Genomic DNA, 19,809 nt, shown 5'->3' with positions numbered 1-19,809 from the left:
TGGTGTGCACGCGCTCTGCTGAAGCATTGCTGTAGCGTTGTGCGCCTTACCTTGTAAATATATCCATTGTATATATATTCTCCCCGTAACATCTTTCGTGGCGGTGCGGGGTAAGCTCGCTACAATACCGAGAACTGGGTCTTCGCAGCGGACGGCGCGTTGATGCCACCACAATCACCGACCAAGCGACCCAGTGTAAGCAAGACCCGTCACCGGTAATTCTTGTGCACCCTCGTGATCCCGGGACATTCAACAGCACAAGCCGCGTGGACGTCGATGAATGGCTGGCAATGTATGAGCGCTTCAGCCGCACTAACAAGTGGGACCCGGCGATAATGCTTGCGAATCTCATCTTCTATTTGCTGGGCACTGCGCGACTCTGGCTTTGAGACGCATGAGGCAGATCTGACAAGTTGGGACGCCTATAAGCAGAAATCACCCGATCTAATTGGGAGACCTATCGGACGACAACTAGCGGCCAAGCAGGAACTCGCAATTCGTGCTCAGACGTCCGCAGAGCCGTACATTCAGGACGTGTTCTCTCTGTGCCACAAGGTCGATAAGGACATGCCTGAAGCGGACAAAGTGAGACACGTACTGAAAGGCATAGCCGATGACGCGTTCAATCTGCCTACTGCGTAAGAACTGCTCTACAGTGGAGGCCGTCATCGCTGAATGTCGTCGTTCTGAGCAGGCTAAAAGTCAACGTATCCCTCACCGCTTCGACCGACTTCCCAATACGGCTCCCACGTCCTCATGCGAAGGTTTAGCCACGCTTCGGCAAGCGCAAGTGCCAGAAAACGTCACCAGGATCGTCCGTCGAGAACATGAGGCCAAGGCACCCGTTACCTCTCATGACGGTAGGCAAAGCCACAACCTGGCTACAATGTTGCTAATTCAGGCCGTGGTTCGCCAAGAGGTCGCGAATATTGGAATTTACCCACCTTTGATAACGGTCATGCTGCTACCAACCCGGTCGCCCCTGTCGTCACTAGCTGCAAAACCGAACACGACCTCCAGGTTATCGAAATCCAGCCGATTCGCGCACACCTGATGACCAACCCACCTGCTTCACGTGCTCTAGGATTGGACACATCGCCCGCCATTGCCGCAGCTGCTGGCCCACGTCCTATCGACCAAACATTTACAATCACCGGACCGTGCACCATATGCCCCGTCGTTCCGTCCTGAGGCCTCAAGTGCTGAACGCCCTCGTAGGGAAAACCGGATCAGCCGCTCACCATCGCCCCAGCGCCGTCAGTCCCACTCGTCCCAACCTCGCTCCTCTCGGTGTGCCTTTGACCGCCTCTCGGAAAACTAGGCAGTGCAGCCCCCGGAGGTGACGCTGCATTTACGACCCGGCCAGAAAATCGTCTGATTGTCCCTCATACCCAATGTAACCTTCTTGAAGTTCTGGTTGATGGTGTGGCAGTTACCGCTCTCGTTGATACCGGCGCACAAATTTCTGTAATGAGCTCGAGCCTCCGGCGCCGCCTCCAGAAAGTCCTGACACCCATGACTTCACCTACCCTCCGAGTAGCCGACGGGAGTACACCTGCCGTACTTGGAATTTGCACTGCCCGCATCACCATTTCTGGTCGCCACACATCTGTTTTTTTTGCCCCCATGACCTCATCTTGGGAATCGACTTTCTGTCCACACACGCTGCCCTTATCGACTGCTCCGCGGGCCTTCTCCGGCTAGAACTTCCTTCGTGCTCCTACAACGTCGATGCCTACCCACCCCGCCTACGCTCCGTCGAGTTTCTTCGGCTGCCTCCGCAAGCCGCAATATACGTCCAGCTTTCAGCCTTTCCGCCCCTACCCGACGGCGACTGCGCTGCCTGCCCTATTGCGCTCCCCTATACTGTGGTGACAGTTACAAACAACGGCACGTCCTTTCCCATCCTCAATTTTGGCTACTCGACGCACGTTCTTCCTCGCGGCATATCACTCGCTCATCTGACCCCATTGGCCGGCCACACGGTTTCTGCCCTGACCACAGAACCTCCACCGGATTTTTCACCGCCGTCATCGCAGTCAGGTTCGCCCTGCGACCACTTCGCCCGCATGATATCAGGACACCTCTCTCCGGCACAGTCCGCTGCCCTTCGCCGCGTGCTGGTTTCCTACCAGGATATCTTTGACTTTGGCGACCGTCCTTTGGGCCAGACATCCGTCGTCACCCATCGCATTCATACAGGTGATGCGAGTCCTATTCACCAACGGCCTCACCGTGTGTCAGCTCCGGAGCGTGCTGTCATCCAACAGGAAGTGGAGAAAATGCTGGGCAAAGGCATAATTGAACCCTCATGCAGTCCTTGGGCCTCTCCCGTCGTACTTGTGAAAACAAGGACAATAGCTGGAGATTTTGTGTCGACTACCGTCACCTCAATAAGATTACCAAGAAGGATGTGTATCCTCTCCGGCGTATTGATGACGCACTGGACTACTTGCACTGCGCCAGATATTTCTCTCCCATCGACCTGCGCTCAGGATACTGGTAAATCGCTGTGGACCACCAAGACTGCGAGAAGAGCACCTTCGTGACTCCTGATGGCCTCTATCGATTTAAAGTGATGCCTTTTGGTCTATGTAACGCCCCTGCTACTTACGAGCGCATGATGGACTCTCTTCTTCGAGGCATCAAGTGGTCCATATGCCTTTGCTACCTGGACGATGTTATCGTTTTTTCGACTACGTTTGAAAACCATCTCACTTGCCTGTCCACCGTCCTCGATGTTTTTCGCCGCGCTCGTCTTCAGCTTAACTCGTCGAAATGTCGCTTTGGGCACCGTAAAATCTGCGTACTCGGCCACCTTGTTGACGCTGCAGACGTGCAGCCAGACCCTGACAAAGTCCGCGCGGTTAGTCAGTTCCCTACTCCACGGTCGGCCAAGGACGTCCGCAGTTTTCTTGGCCTGTGCTCGTACTTCTGTCATTTTGCCCAGCACTTCGCGGAAGTGGCCCACCCTCTAACTGGCCTACTCAAGAAGGACGTCGTTTTCACTTGGGGTCGTGACCAAGCGGACGCCTATTCATCGCTCGTTGCCATCCTAACGAACCCACCTGTTCTAGCACATTTCGACCCGTCAGCCAGCACGGACGTTCGTACCGACGCCAGTGGCCACGGTATAGGCGCCGTCCTTGCACAACAGCAGCACGGCCTCCACCGCGTGGTCGCCTATGCAAGCCGTCTTCTGTCGCCGTCGGAGCAAAATTACTCGTTCACAGAACGCGAGTGCTTAGCTCTCGTCTGGGCCTATCGCAAAATTCCGCCCGTACCTGTATGGCAGGCACTTCGCAGTTACTACAGATCACCATGCGCTTTGCTGGTTTCCTCGCTCAAGGACCCCACTGGTCGCCTTGGCCGTTGGGCACTCCGCTTGCAAGAGTACTCATTTTATGTTTTCTACAAATCTGGACGGCTTCACCAAGACGGTGACTGCTTGTCACGATACGCGGTCGATCCCCCTGATACACTGGAAGATGAACCTGACACCTTTGTTCTCGCCATTACAGACTTCGTCCATATAGCTGAGGAACAGCACCGCGACTCATCTTTGCGGCCTATTATAGACAGTCTCAACTCACCACACCCTGACCCTTCCCTACGGATGTTTGTGCTCCACAACGACACCTTACACCGCTACAACGCCCGGCCTGACGGCGCTGAGCTCTTGCTTGTTGTTCCCGCGCATCTTCGCTCTACTGTTTTGCACCAGCTTCACGATGCACCGATGGCTGGACACCTAGGCATGTCACGCACGTATGATCGCATCCATAGGCGCTTCTTTTGGCCTGGTCTCTACCGTTCTGTGCGACAGTACGTTGCGGCTTGTGACCTCTGCCAGCGACGCAAGACTCCTGCCCTACTGCCTGCTGCCAGCCTTAATCCCCTCGATATCCCTGATGAACGATTTTTCCGGGTGGGACTCGATCTTCTAGGCCCTTTTCCCATGTCAACCACTGGCAATAGATGAGTTGCAGTTGCTACTGACTACTCAACGCGGTACGCTGTTACACGAGCACTTCCCACCAGCTGTGCTACTGATGTAGCCGATTTCCTTCTTCAGGACGTCATCCTGCGCCACGATCTCGTCAGTTAATTACGGACCGCGGCCGCTGCTTCCTGTCTTAAGTAGTCGACGACATTCTTCATTCTTGCTCGACCAATCACAAGTTCACGACTGCGTACCATCCACAGACAAACGGCCTTACTGAACGCCTCAACCGTACTCTCACAGATATGCTTGCTATGTACGTGTCTGAGGACCACCGAGACTGGGACATTACCTTCCCTTTTGTGACCTTCGCCTACAACTCTTCTCGTCACGACACAGCTGGCTAATCACCTTTTTATCTACTGTTTGGCTACGACCCACCATTGCCTATGGACGCGATACTTCATCCTTATGCAGGCACATCCTCTGCTTATGCTCGTGATGCTCTTGCCCGTGCTGACATCGCCCGTCAGGTTTCCCGCGATCACTTGTCGGCTTCACAGGTCAATCAAAAATGTCTCTATGACCGCCCACACCGGGAGGTGAACTTACCTCCGCGATCGCTCGTCTTGCTGTGGTCCCGTCACGTCGTGTTGGCCTATGCGAAAAACTCCTCTCCGGTTATGCTGGCCCTTACCGCGTCGTACGCAACGTCACTAATGTGACCTATAAAATCGCTCCGCTAAATCCTTAGTCGGCCTCTGCAACAATCGCGAGTGACATAGTCCATGTCTCGCGCCTAAACCGTACCACTCTCGGCCCGGGCTCTAATTGCACCGGGACGGTGCTTCTGCCGCTGGCGGGTAATGTCACGAGCGGCGACCCTATGGTTACAGTGTACTAGAAGTCTAGTACACTGTACTATGGTCGGTGCTTGGACGATGACGACAACGACGCCGGGGCTTTCGGGCGTGCACGCGCTCTCCTGAACGATTGCTGTAGCGTTGTGTGCCTTACCTTGTAAATATATCCATTGTATATATATTCTCCCCGTAACAATATAAAGAACTATTGGCTTAGCACACGACAGCAGCTAGCACCAATAAAATTATTGCATCAATTTACCGCGTGATACCATATATATCCAGCCTGCCAAATGAAATATGTTCCTTGGTGTAATAAGCCATAATCGCTCTAGTAAAAGTAATGTGTCTACGCACCTGAAATGTTGTTTAATTTGTTCCTTAGTGCAGTTAGAAAGCCTGTACACGTTCCTGTCGGTACCCCAGTCACCGGTACTCATGAGGTATGCGCCATTGGGAGGGCATTTTGTCGCTCCGGGATGTCCTTGCATCCCCCGGGGGGCAACCTCACCATCGTGCATTGAACCTAATCTGAAAAAGAAACTGCGAGTACGTCTCATCATATTTCCTCAAGTAGGCCCATTAAGCAACAGCTAACTTTTTCGGGATGTCAAAGAGTACATTTCCTTATCTTTTTATGTAGTAGCTGTGTATGTTTACGATAGCTTTGTGCATAGACTCCTCTTTTCCCGTTCTCGCCATAACATTGTCTATGACTTCAGCAGGATATATATAGCTTGGGCTTTGTTTTTATGCTAATTTAACTCATAAGCGTGACTGAACGTTGGTGTAAATCTCGTGAGCATCTTAATTTACATGTGTTGTTAAGCTTGTAGAAGTACTGCTACCCTTTTGCATTTGCTACAGGAATCATTGACAATGCCCGCAATGTTCACACGGTTCGGAAATTCAACACCATGCTTTTTCTTATGTAGACAAGCTGTCCAGCTGGAAAATTGCCCACTAGTCAGACCTTGTTCAAGTTCACCATATCGGAAGACTTCACCAAGGTCCAGCGTAGCGCCGCATAAATCCTCCAAGAGCCCTGCTAAGTTATTTCAACTAGACTTGCCCTTAGAGTTTAGGAGATTCGCGAGTTAGGTGTTACAAGTTGGAGTGTGCAGTGGCTACGTGATCTGATAGAGAACTATTTAGTAACCTCCTTTGCGCAGCTGGAATGACCGAGCTATTGATCGGTTTTCCTGCAGCTGCTGTATATTGCAGGCCGAGAGCCAATATCGAGATTAAAGGAAGAAGCAATGACCATATACTGCGCCACGGACAAAAATTTCTGTTCCCGCGAAGCATTATCGGTGAAATTTAGTAGGTCTTCCTATAGTTGAATGTCTACCCAGGCAAGTATAGCTCCACTGGCTTTCATGTGAAGCTCCAAGGCTGAAACATAATTCGTTTGAACACAGATTGCAACTGAGAATCATGGGCACGAGAGTCGGATGCCTTCACAGTATTTCACGTCAGGAAAATGAACGCTTTGACACAAACATACATAATTTTCTTTTCCGTAGTCGTGCATATGAACTGTGGAATATTGAAAACAGCTTCTCGTTTTTGGCAAATCATTCCCAATTAGTAATAAAACTGAATACTGGAATGTTCATATAAAAAACTACGTAGTGATAATATTACAACTGGCTACAACCTACTATTCGCGCAGACACACCTCTCGTAGTCAATGCGTGACTTTTGCTGTATTCGACCAATATTCCGCTCCTTACACTTTGTCGACGCATTCGAAGGCAACTTACAAATGCGCAATCTCATGCGCCATCGTCGTGATTCCACTGTATGTTCCTGGTTTGTCTTCTCCCACGCCAACCTTATGGCCAGTGCAGACTCCGCCAAAATAAGCCATACCTAAAAGTGTAACAGAAACAAAATAATCTCACCAGGTGTCTTTCAGCTGTTTAAAATCATTTATAAATTTTGCAAGCTCAGATTAAGTTTTGTAATTCGATTTTTGTAACATTACTTGTCACAGCGCGGTCCTGACTTTCAGATTTTATTTTAATTTTAGAAGAGGCTGAATTTACCTGCATCAGATGTCACAACGTATGGGTAGCCAGTAGGCGATTTGCCAATTAGTGTTCTAGTAATCCGTTTTACGGAACCTATTTGAACAACTAATTAGTGGCCGAGGAGTAATCTGTTGATGTCTTCTTGGCAGGAATACTAAGGCAAGCGCCTTTTCCCGAATATCCTACCTCAACGTGTGCTACATATTACATAGTTGTTCCAATCAATCGGTTGCCAGACGCGTATGCTAAGTAGTCGAGTAGAAAATTACCTAGAACGATAATGAATTTTGTAGCAGGTTTTCAGAACGGATAGCTTGGTAAGCGGGCCAGTTTTAGTAGTTCTGCTAAGTGCACAATATTTTTCTCCCGTACGGCTGCAATCTTGCAGTGACAAGAGCATAACGTGAATAAGTACGCATGTTATGAGTTAGGATCTTTAATTGGCAAGCCGGACTTCGTGTCTTGTCGTGAAAGGCATCTCCTTCTCCGTAGGTTAACCAGGATCTGCGCTATATGCTGAAGGAGACTTTTCTAAAGTTGTTCCTAAACATGGCACTGAGTGTGCTAGTGCCCCGTTAGATGATCCGCTGAAATTTTGGAGCACCTAAAGCTATCAAATATGCATAAAAAATGTACGTCATATCCAAAAATATGTAAGCGCTCCCGCATAATAACCCGTCATGGATGGTGGTAGAAAACACTTACCTACGACATCTTCTAGAATTGTATTGTTAATATTCCGGACCAGATCTTTGCTAGAAAAAAATAATTGTTTTCAAGATTACCAAAAATCATCATGAATCAAATATTTTGTCCTGTTTAACGTAACTCATCATCTTGGAGGCATATGCATCTCGTAAAAGTGTCCCTGGTAGCAATAGAAATTTACGTTTGTATAAAACAAACGTTTATGAGGCTGATACAACGTACGTACACAGAGTTTCACGAGGTTGAACAGCCTTAGACAGGTTGGTCGTCGTTTGACTGAGGTTTTGATCACACTTAGACGCTCCAGATGAAATTTAGAGTTTTTCTATTCTTTGTGATACATACCAAATCGCAAAGAAGAGTGACAAGGCGGGCTGAAGAATAATTCTCTGGTTCTTGCCATTTCATTAAAATTGTTTGACTATATTTGTATTCAAAACAAACATCGCATGGTCCTGTATTCTATGAGGTCAACACTTACAAATTTGAAGTCACATAGTCAAAGGCTGATGGCATCTCGATATTGAGTGTTTTATAACCGAGTATTAACTGGTTCTAAAACACTCACCGTTTAAGAACCGGTTTTAGAACCGAGTATCAACCCCTAGGCGTGGCGTGTAGCAAAGGCAGAACACCCGGCTTATATTCTGAAGGTCGTAAGTTCGAATCCTGCTCAAGTCCACTACATTTTCAGTCATGGAGTGTCTCCTGACACCGGCAAAAATATCGTCGAGAGCTAGTGGGGCTATACTAGTTCAGGTACAACCAAATTAGGGAGGCCCACTAAGCTTCAACAAAGTCACTCCCTCACCAGAACAGAAAGGTGCATCCTCAGTATACTGTAGTCAAGGGCGACTTCATTGCAAACGTGGGGATCGATTCTAGGAACACTAGAGGAAAGATGTTGGTAGACTTCGCGGAAAGGAATAGGTTCCGAATAATGAATACCTTCTTCAGGAAACGCAACAACAGGAAGTGGACCCGGAAAAGGCCTAATGGAGAAACAAGGAATGAAATAAATTTCATACTCTCTGCCGATCCCAGCATAGTGCCGGACGCAGTAAGGCGCAGTAAGGGTAAGAGCAGACCAATTCAGGCTGGGGCTCGCAAACAAATATGCAGCTTTAGAACAGGAAGATGACGACAACATAGAGGTAATGAATGAAACCGTAACTAGGTTTATCTCAGACGCAGCAATAGAAGTGGGAGGTAAGGCACCAAGGCAGACAGTAGGTAAGCTCTCCCATGAAACAAAGGACCTAATAAAGAAACGACAAAACATTAAAGTGGCTAGCTCGAGAGATCAGATAGAATTCGCTGAACTGTCAAAACTGATCAACAAGAAGAAAGTCAGGGATACCCGAAATTATAACGTGGAAAAGATTGAGGAAGCAGTAAAATATGAACGCAGCATGAAATCAGTGAGAATAAAACTAGGCATAGGACAAGGCAAAAGGTATGCACTCAAAGATAAGCAGGGTAATATCATCAGCAAATTTGATGACATAGTACAAGCAGCAGAAGAGTTCTATACTGACCTGTACAGTGATCAGAGCGGCCAAGCTACTTTCATTCGAAGTAGTGATCAACAGGATACAGAGGCTCCTTCTATAACTAGCGATGAAGTTAGAAGGGCCTCAAAAGACATTACCAGGGGACAACCTGCCGGAGAAGATGGAATAACAGTCGATTTAATCAAGGATGGAGGAGATATCATACTTCATAAGCTTGCGGCCCTTTATACGCCATGCCTCACGACTTCAAGTGTACCAGAAAGCTGGAAGAACGCCAACATTATACCAATCCATTAGAAGGGAGACGTTAAAGAATTGCAGAATTATAGACGCATTAGCTTGCTTTCAGTATTGTATAAAATATTCACCAAGATAATTTCCAATAGAATCAGGGCAACACTTGACTTCAGCCAACCAAGAGAACAGCTTGGAAGAGATATTCTACAATGGATCACATCAATGTCATCAATCAGGTAATAGATAAATTTGCGGAGTACAATCAGCCTCTGTATATGGCTTTCACGTATTATGCAAAAGCATTTCATTCATTAGAGATACCAGTAGTCATAGAGGCATTGCGTAATCAAGGAGTACAGGAGGTATACGTGAATATCTTGGCAAATATCTACAAGGATTGCACTGCAACCTTGATTTTCCACAAAAAAAGTATAAAGGTACCTATCAAGAAAGGGGTCGGGCAAGGAGACACAATATCTACAATGCTATTCACTGCATGCCTAGAAGAAGTATTCAAGCTCTTAGACTAGGAAGGCTTAGGAGTGAGGATCAACGGCGAATATATCAGCAACCTTCCGTTTACAGATGACATTGTCCTATTCAGAAAGAATGGGGACGAATTACAGCAAATGATTGACGACCTTAACCGAGAAAGTTTAAGACTAGGGTTGAAGAATAATATGAAGAAGACAAACATAATGCTGTATAGCCTGGCAAGGCAACAAGAATTCAGAATCGCCAGTCAGCCTCTAGAGTCTGTATAGGAGTACGTTTATTTAGGTCAATTACTCACAGGAGACGCTGAATATGAGAAATAAATTTACAGAAAAATAAAATTGGGTTGAAGGGCATACGGCAGGCATTGCCAAATTCTGACTGGGAGCTTACCGCTGTCGTTGAAAAGAAAAGTGCACAATCATTGCATTCTGCCGGTGCTAACATATGGGGCAGAAACTTGGAGGTTAACAAAGAAGCTCGAGAAGAAGTTAAAGACCGCACAAAAAGCTATGGAACGAAAAATGTTAGGTCTAACTTTAAGAGACGGGTATAGAGCGGGGTGGATCAGAGAACAAACTGAAATAGCCGATGAATATTCCAGTTGACATTAAGCGGAAAAAATGAAACTGGGAAGGCCATGTTATGCGTAGGATGGATAACCAGTGGTCCATTAGAGTTACAGCATGGATACCAGAGAAGGGAAGAGCAGTCAAGGACGGGAGAAAACTAGGTGGGGTGATGAAGTTAAGAAAGTTTGCAGGCGCAAGTTGGAATCAGCTAATGCAATACAGGGGTAATTGGAGATCACAGGGAGAGGCCTTCGTCCTCCTTTGGACATAAATAGAGGCTGATGATGATGATGATGATGATTAACTCATAGGCAACCATATACAACTAAATGTTTTCTAAATTATCAATGAAAATACTTGGCTCGTACCACCCCAATTAATTAGTGACAAACGATGCTAATTTTGAACACTTTGACAAATCTATCGATGGAGGCAGCAAAAAATGTAGCTGGAACGTATGGGTACGCAAGAACACGGTTCTAGCACTGGCATCATCGTCAGGTCGTCGACAGTTCGCACACTTGTGAAAGCATGCCACTAAAAAAACAGGTGGAACGACACTTTTTAATAGAGCTTACCTGGTAAGCAGATAAACAATATCGGCGTGATAACTCTCGCTTTCATTGATGAAATATCTGGTCTTGTTCAGTGTGTCTGCACTGTCGATGCCGCAAGTGTCCCCTCTAATAATCCTCTGTAATCCTCGGTTGTGCGGCGAGCAAACTTTATCCTTAGTAAGGATGTCATCCTAGAACACACACAAAAAACAGATCGTTAGACTAACGTCAGGAAAGACGCATGCTTGAGAGGGACAGATAAAAAAGAAGAAAACTGAACTAGTTTCAATGCTCTGCAGGTGCGTGTAAAAAATGCGATAATGACATTGATATTAATAGCACAAAGCCCAAGTACATGCATTACCTCAGTGATATCACTATTTGTGCCAAGGATTCATACCCACTCTTTCTAATTTCGTAAAAACAAGCTAGCATCGTGCTATGCTTCCGCTCTACTTGCGTCTACAAGCCATGGCGAGAAAGCGTGCTTAGACATCAGGACTATAAGAAAGTTGTTACATTAGTGAGACTACTTATGTTCTCCTAATCAGAAACAAAATGTAATTCTAAAGTCTAAAAAATCTAAAGTTAGGTTAGAAGTCGCGTGTCTTCCAGGGGCGCTTCAGCAGGATAGTAAGATGAAGAAAAGAATATATTTGAAAAAAAAGGAGTGCAGATCTCTGTATTTATTAGTGGCTTACACTCGATTTGTGACATATTCCATTCCGTCAATGTGGTTTAAGTCATGGATCTGGGACCTCAAAGAGGTGAGACTTAATGATAGCAAATTTATTTCTTATTTAACACTAAATCGTTATTAGCTTTTTTTAATATGAACTGCAAGAAAGATGAACACGGAATACGGGTCAAATAACAGTAAAGCATGGGTAAATGATACGGTTTTCAGAACCTGAGCTCTGACCACAATGAAATACCCCGCACTGTTTGCTCCGCATTTTATAACGCGATGGAGACGCTGCGATCGACGGAATGTTGCGTTGGATTTTTTGCAGTGTGTGTTGAAGGCGGTGTTGAAGGTGTTGTTGGAGGTCAAGCTACCGAACTTTAACAAAGACGTCGTACTGGAACCCTTGTATGTAGTGCAGTTCAGCTCCAAGGGTGCCTTCAACCATTATAATGGTGGTGGCAAGTTGAATAGGGCCTTCGGCCAGTGATACATGGCAGCGTGTAGCTTTACCGAAGGCCACGGAGCAAGGGCCGAAGGCGCGATTCCTGTATAAAGACAGTTAGTTCGACAGGGCGGAACCAGGCGTAGGTTGTCGCAGTCTCCTTATGTTTATTCGGTAAGACCGAAGGACCAAACGGAGCGCGGGCTGTGGCATCCCGGCTAGTCGAGAGCAAGAATGCGTTCCGATTTCGTGGCTCGCCAGCTGTTCTGTTAAAAGCCTGCGGCGGTGATTATTAGGCATTACGATGACGGATGGCGATGATGACGACGTTACACACCGACAGGTAAAAAAAAGAAAGATTAAGTGACTGAACAGCTACTCTAAAACATGATATATGGCAGTTATAAAGGATATGTTCGCTATGCAAAGAAAAAAGGCTCAGAAGAGAATATGATATTCAGTGCAAAGGTGTAGGTACCGACACCGATTTCACTGAGGAATTGCGCATCTTAACCAAGATAGGGCAAGAATATGAACACACAGAACATGTCCGAGTATTTTTAAATGTGATTACAATCATTTTGTAAAGTTAATTAAAGAGTGACTTACATTATCAACTGTAACGCCATTAAGCTGAAAGCGTATCTTCGGATTCGTCATGTTTATGAACCTGAGGGCGACCTAGGACAAAAAACACAACTTTTACCTCAACAAAATAAAAAAAATTCCTTTCGCTAAAGTTAATCATTTTAAGTTGAGTTGCTAAGTTGCGATTACAAGTCACGTTAAAAAAAACTTATTTGACAGAGGCCCAGCTTCTCAAATCACGGCAAAATTGCCATCGAAATAAGGGAGAATGTTATATTCGCACCATATATTATATGCTTTATTTATGACAAACGCGTGCAAACATCAATGTGTAATGGCAGTTTGAAAACATTTATTGTTTCAATGTATACATTTAATAAACTTTCCTTTAGAAACATTAGCGGAATTCATTTATTCTAAAATGACTGTGTATCTTGCAAATTGTGCGCTCAAAACGCGGGGACGCTTATGTTCACCTCCTTGGCAAGCACCACTGCCGATCCTCGACCCGAATATCATTTATCAAGTGTTTATTTCGCTCGCTTGAAATATCCGCGATGCATATGATGGCATCAGCTGCGATGTTTGTGAGCATAGCATGAGTGTCGGCATGGGACCTCTGTCGTACACTACAAGTGCATAACTTTATTGGCTTTATTTCTAACGCAATGGTGTTGTAAGCGAAAGCCACATGCGCAAGGATAAGGTTCTACGCTTTGAAGTTGACGACAACCTGTCTAGGAGGTTGGCGATTGCTCTGTTCTAGCATTTTGTCAGGCTAATAACCCAACCATATTAGGCTTTTGTCCAACAATACAGGTATAGTTTCGGGGGTCTACTGATAGAGAACTTACCAATAGAATAAGACCAGGAAAAATCGTCCCACTCTCCGCGATGCGTGCATGGAGGGCGTCATTGTTTTGTAATATTATCTCTATAAAGACTTTGTGAGTTCAGACTCGCTCAATAATAAAAGCTAATTAGTGAATTTTTGTTAGTTAGTCGATTATGCATTTCATTGTTTTCTGCAAGTAATATCCGCCTTTTTCAGTAGAGCAGCTCATCAACAAGAAGTGTGCTATCTGCCACAGGTAAGCTTTAAAAGTTTTTGAAATTGCTCGCTGGAGCTCACGGTATTGTGGTTCTCTTACAACGCTGAATTTACGTGGTTCTATTTGTACCCAAGATATCAAACTTATTTTTGGAAGTTGGCGGAGGTGATGCCTGCTTCACCTACGCCGCAGGTCGGCCCGGTATTGCACGATCTCCAGGATCAGGCTCACGCATTCCTGCCTACGCACCGTGATACGGACGTAAGCTGGGCAGGGTACCTCCCCTAGAAATGCATGGGGAGGATGCATACCGGAGCTAGAGGTAAACTGCTTTGCTGTAAAAAATCTGATCCTCTTCAAGATTGCTCCTGCCTTCCAAGAATTTCAGGTCCCTTATTCTCAGGTCTTCTAACTACTCTTCGGCAGAGCGAATCGCGCTGAAGTTTAGGGCGTGGCTATGATGACATGACGACACTGGCATGATGACGATAGAATTACGACGGCGTGAGGACGACAGTAAACGTTTATAAATTTTATTATATTTTCGGAGCTCTTCGTCTGCCTATGGGGAAAAGGCAGCCCGCCGCCGTTGTCGCCACCCCAATTCTGCAATAAACCTTTACGCCAAGAGTGCGAGCGTTGTCTGCGACTGCCTGGCGCGATTACGGTAGCTTGTTACGGTGCTCTGCGATTACACTTTGCTTGTTCACCAACGGATGATGTCACATTGGTCCGCAGCTCTTGGAGTGCAGCTCTTAGGCACCCGTAGCTGCTGCAAGCGTCCGCGTTGTCTCTCGGCGTAAGCGAGCGAACGAGAAGAGCGAAAGATGAAAGCGAACGCGGAGCTCAGCGTGAGAAGCAAAGCGTAGTTCCGGCAACACTTACCACGACCGCTACGAGATGGCGTCAGAGGACCGTGCCATCGTCTGTTCACCGATGACATGAGGCGAGCGCGACAGAGGATACTATATATGAAAACAAAGGACTGGATGAGCGGAGGTCTGTCTGCGGCGCCTGATGAGAATCGCGCCCACGTGTCACCCACGCGCTGCCGGTCGTGATCTCCCGATTAGCGAGACAGTCGTGCCCCATTTCGCTCCGTTTGCAACGTGCCACACGAAACAGATTGTCTGCGCCAGAGAAACTATCGCGAAATGAAAACGTATACAGCTGCGCTCATATTTCGGATTAGGAAGTATCGTAATAGTCGGTGAATTTTTTTATAATTTTAAATTCGAAGAACATAACTTCGACGCCAGATGCGCGAACTGTGTCTCACTCACGTCTCAGTAAAAGCTACGCCTCTTTTAAGTGAGCTCCCCCTTGACAAAAAACGTTAACTGAGCAATTCAGCTCTGTGAAGGTGGATGACCAGCGAAGCTGTTTAGCGCACTAAACAGAGGTGGCACAGGAATTCCTGAATAAAAGGTACGAACATATTGTCCTGATCAGGGTCATCATCCTGGCGATAGGTCGCCCACACATTCGCGTATGACCTGTCGTATTAAATCTATCCGTCCCGTAAGGCAATCATGGCTCATACGCCCTTGAGCAATGGCTCTTATACCCTCGTAAACGCGGCCTTCCCATTACGACTACCGAATATAAGTAAAATTCCACGCTTGAATTATGAGCGGCAACAGAGCCAGCTGTGGAAGGAGACGACGAAGACGACCGCGTGAGCATTGGCACGAGCGCGTTCGCTCGGTTGCGCGGAGGGCCGCCAACGAGCCAGCTGTGGAAGAAGACGACGACGCTCGGGCCATTGCTGACGATGATAGCATTCGCGTATCAACTCTGTTATTAAATCTGTCCGTCTTGTAAGACAATGAATGGCTCACCCCCTTAAGCAGTGGCTCACACCCCCGTAAACGCGGTCTCCCCATAGCGGCGGCAGAAGAGAAGTGAAATTCTACGCTGGAATGATGAGCGGCAACGGAGCCATCTGTGGAAGAAGACGACGGCGATGAACGCGTAAGCAATGGCACGAGCGCGTTCGCCTGGTTGCGCCGAGGGGCGCCCACGAGCCAGCTGTGGAAGAAGACGACGACGCTGGAGCCATTGCTCTTTCTTCTTTCTGAGGTTTTACGTGACAAAACCAGTTCTGATTATGAGGCACGCCGTAGTGGAGGGCTCGGGATTAATTTTGACCACCTGGGGTTCGTTAACGTGCACTACAACGCAAGCACACGGGCGTTTTTGCATTTCGCCTCCATCGAAATGCGGCCGCCGCGGCCGGGATGCATTCCCGCGATCTCGTGCTCAGCAGCGCAACGACTTAGCTGTCTAAGCCACCGCGGCGGGTGAGCCATTGGTGAAGATGTTAGTTTTTCCGCGTGGACGCCATTTCGTTCTCAAATTGTTGAGAACGAAATAATAATCCATCACGTTGACTAATATATCCCACCCTAACAAGTAGACTACGTTAAAAGTGTTGAGAACGAAAAATTCCACTTCAGTTAGTACGAAATGATTGCTACGAGCAGGCACAAATGCCGATGGCTCTTCTGAAGCACGCATGTCAGGCATCACTAATGTTTTGCCTTCTTACGTCATTGCTGTGCTTCAAATGTACTCTCTGTTTCCTGGCATTTCATTCATTTCAAGAAGCACATGCGAAAATGAACATTGAAATCATCTCCAATTCAGAAACCTTCCCTTTCGGAGAAGTCGGAGCACAGCACAAGTTTTGGAGAGTATTGTATAACTGGATAAGTCCTGAGGAACGGGTGCCTCTTGCGGAGATACCTTAGGCCGGTTGCAAAGTGGTTCCACTAATTGTCTAAGTGTAAGTTCCCTTTGTAATCGCGACTTCGTTTGTTGCAGTCAGATAAAAAGTAGACTGGAAGGTTTTGAAACAGTGGGAACCGCTTAGCAACTCAATTCTCATGCACGACTCTCCATTTCGATGACCTCGTCGTTTAGGAGATGTATCGTCCTCAATATGTCGCCATTTTGAAAGTGGTCATTACAGACATAACGCGATTTCTGCATGTTTTTTCAGCGCGGGCAAATGGCTTTTTCCCATTTCTGGAGCTGGCCAGAGGGCGGGTAGTGGTGGCGTTTGTAAGGACATTTCGATACCCGCTTGTGCATCTAGGCATGAAAGACGTCCGAATGTTGTCATGAAGTTCTCAAACGTGACTCATAAAAAGACAAGAGATGTAGGGTTTTTCTTCACAAATCCATAAAAGTGGGGCTTTACGACATGCGTGCACGCGACATCAAAGTGACTCCCACGTCGCAGAGACTGTAGGGTCTCTGAGTGCGAAGATGTTGGACTCGATGAAAAGGCCGCAACTGCCGGCCATGGGAACGGAGAGGAATGAGACCACCAAAACAACAAAATAAAGCGGCTCCCAGTACCAAGACCCGACTATAACAACCACAGCGTTATTGACTTCGCGCAAAGCTCGATCGCAGTGCCCTCACAGTTCCTAGAAGCAGGTCGCACCCGGCTCGAGAGGAGTTGTTGCAAAACTGAAAAAAAGTGTCTGCAAACATTCGACAGTATGATATTGATGAAATGGCGACAGTTGAATGACGGTGATAGAGTGATGATGGCACGATGACAAAGAAATGACAACGCAGTGGTAACGACAAAATGAAGACGGCAGAACGATGGCGACGACAAGGCAACGAAGGAGTGATGACAAAGGAAAGAATGTCATGAAACGACGCCGGAATGATGACAATGGCATGACCAGCACTCCTTGGTTGTGTTGGAGCTCAGGTTCCTGCTTACGAGTGTCACTTGGCGACCCAGGCCACTTCGGTTCGCATTGTATTCGGTGCCAGTTGAACTATTCCCGGTACCAGTCGGACATGCAAGACAGCACGTGCCTATATGTAACCACATATATATCCGCAAAGATACCGAGCCACCTAGCAAACATTTCAAAACTTGTCAGGGTTAGCAAGTAAATCTTCCTTTAAAAGGTTGTAAGAATGTACGACAACACAATCATTCTCAGGACAAGGGAACTGAGAAACGAGAGAGAGAGAGAGAGAAGAAAGAGAGACTGCAAATTATCAAGTCATTGTCTTCAGCAAATTTTCATAGTGTCTCGACGATTATCTCTATTTTTAACACTGCTATGGTGCAATAACCTATAGCACATAGAAAGTTCGCCCGTCTAAGCTGTTCCAATGACTGTGAAAGAGCTCCTCTATTAGTAGTATTTTCACGAGTCATTGAGATATTGCTCAACAGAAGGTGTTCATCGCGCTTACATGCGGGCATTCAGAGGATGCCCTTTGTTTATAAGATGCAAGAAGCAGGGTTTCTAGGGAGCGTGGATCCGCAATGGGTGTCAGATGCAAATTGCCGTTTTGAGGACCAGGTCCTCCGCACATTATTTCCAGGATGATGATCATAAACGCACTTCATTCGCACGATAGATATGATGCCTTATAAAAAATGTTGCAGGAAACTCACCGCGTTCAAAGAAGTAGTGAGGTAGATGAGAAATTCATTGGTCGTTTGGAATGCAGCCCTGTATTCCCTGGATGTCAAAATCCAAAGCTCCACAATGAACCTTCTTGGGAAACGCTTCTCTTTCTTCCTTGTATTGTCTGAGAATGCCAACAATGCACCATCATTATTAAGCAAAACCGTACGCATTTCGTCTGGTTGTTTTAGGACTTGAGCGGAAACAGCGGAAAATAACAGTGCTGTTTCTCACGTCCTGTTATTTTGCTCGGCTTCCGCTCTAGCATGATTACTACGAACAGCATTCTGAATACTTTGCATGATGCAGGCAAATTATGATGGTCATCATCATCAGCAGCATATTTTATTGTCCACAGCAGGACGAAGGCATCTTCCTGCGATCTCCAATTACCCCTGCCTTGCGCTCGCTGATCCCAATTTCAAACTGCAAATTTCTTAATTTCTTCACTCCACCTACCTAGTTTTCGCCTGTCCTCTACTGCGCTTCCCTTCTCTTGGCACCCATTGTGTAACTCTAATGGTCAACCGGCTATCAACCTTACGCATTACATGAGCTGCCCTGCTCCATTTATTTCTCCTAATTTCCAATAGAATATCCCCTACGACTATTGGGTCTCGGATCCACACCACTCTCTTCCTGTCGCTTAAAGTTACGCCTAATATCTTTCGCTCCATCGCCCTTTTGTGCGGTCCTTAACTTGTTCTCCAGCTACTTTGTTAACGTCCATATTTCTGCCCGATATGTTAGCACTGGTAGATTGCAATGATTGTACACTTTTCTCTTCAACGACAGTGGTAAGATCTCAGCAGGAATTGGCAATGCCTGCTGTATGCACTCCAACCCAATTTTATTCTTCAAATTACGTGCTCGTGATCAGGATCCCCTGTAAGTTATTGACTTAGATAAACACACCTCTTTACATACTGTCGAGGATTACTTGTGATCCTGAATTCTTGTTCCCTCGCCTGGCTATTGAACATTATCTTTGTCATCTGTAAATTGACTTCAACCCCACTCTTGTGCTTTCTTGGTTAAGGTGCTCAATCATTGGTTGTAATTCGTCGCCATTGTTGCTGAACAGGACTATGTCATCTGCAAAGCGAAGGCTGCTGAGGTAATCGCCGTTGATTCCCCGTACTAAGCCTTCCCAGTCTAATAGCTTGAATCGTTCTAAGCATGCAGGGAATAGCATTGGAGGTATTGTGTTTCCTTGCCGGACCCCTTTCTTGAAAGGTAAATTTCTACTTTTCTTGTGGAGAATTGCTTGTTCACAAGCCTGCTTTTTACACACTTTTGCATTGAAGTCTTCCATGACTACAGTATATTGAGTTTGCACCTTTCTCATCGCTAATTCAACATCTTCATAACACTGCTCTATTTCTTCATCATCTTGACTGGAGGTTGGACCGTAGGCTTCTACTACCTTCATTCTATACCTGCTATTCAGCTTGACTCCGACGACTGCTACCCTGTCATTAATGCGGCAGAACTTTTCAATGTTGTGCGCATATGTCCTTATGGATTAGAAATCCTACCCCGTATTCTTTGTTATCTGGCTGTCATTTATCTGGCCTGACGGCCTGTTGGCCTAGCTAAGTAACACGTAAACGCGCCTTCTACACGTAACACAAACATGAGGTATTTAACGTAATTCAATAAT

The 19,809-nt window shown here is 46.5% G+C and overlaps 1 long non-coding RNA gene across 1 annotated transcript; it reads right to left on the bottom strand.

The window, feature by feature from the left end:
• Positions 1–11,049: 11,049 nt before the first annotated feature.
• Positions 11,050–18,198, bottom strand: LOC125940398 (uncharacterized). Its single transcript, XR_007463616.1, has 3 exons — positions 18,134–18,198; positions 12,665–12,736; positions 11,050–11,116 (listed from the first exon to the last, which is right to left on the bottom strand). It is a non-coding gene; the product is annotated as an uncharacterized LOC125940398 (long non-coding RNA).
• Between the last annotated feature and the right edge of the window lie 1,611 nt (positions 18,199–19,809).

Source organism: Dermacentor silvarum, chromosome 9 (genome assembly GCF_013339745.2).
Source record: "Dermacentor silvarum isolate Dsil-2018 chromosome 9, BIME_Dsil_1.4, whole genome shotgun sequence".
NCBI classification, from domain to species: domain Eukaryota; kingdom Metazoa; phylum Arthropoda; class Arachnida; order Ixodida; family Ixodidae; genus Dermacentor; species Dermacentor silvarum.
Note: the sequence above shows the minus strand (reverse complement) of the source record. Positions and strands in the feature narration are given on the sequence as shown.